Below are 236 nucleotides of genomic sequence, written 5' to 3' on the forward strand. Positions count from 1 at the left end.
TATGAGTTTTTTTTGTCTTATTAAGAAATATCTCAGAAGTCAGAATTAAAAGATAAATTGATTACATTCCAAGAAGTTAATCAGATTAATGGTTGCGTCCAAAGCGCATAAATTGGCGTTGTAATTAAAATTTTTCCAAATTATTATTAATTCAATTAATTACTTTTGAAAGTAATCTGCCTAAGGTGTTTTAACAATTAAAATCACTCATCATAAGTAATTTAAGGTTCTGCTTT

The sequence above is a fragment of the Sinohyriopsis cumingii genome, chromosome 9 (assembly GCF_028554795.1).
Source record: "Sinohyriopsis cumingii isolate HCF-2022 chromosome 9, ASM2855479v2, whole genome shotgun sequence".
Taxonomy (NCBI): Eukaryota; Metazoa; Mollusca; class Bivalvia; order Unionida; family Unionidae; genus Sinohyriopsis; species Sinohyriopsis cumingii.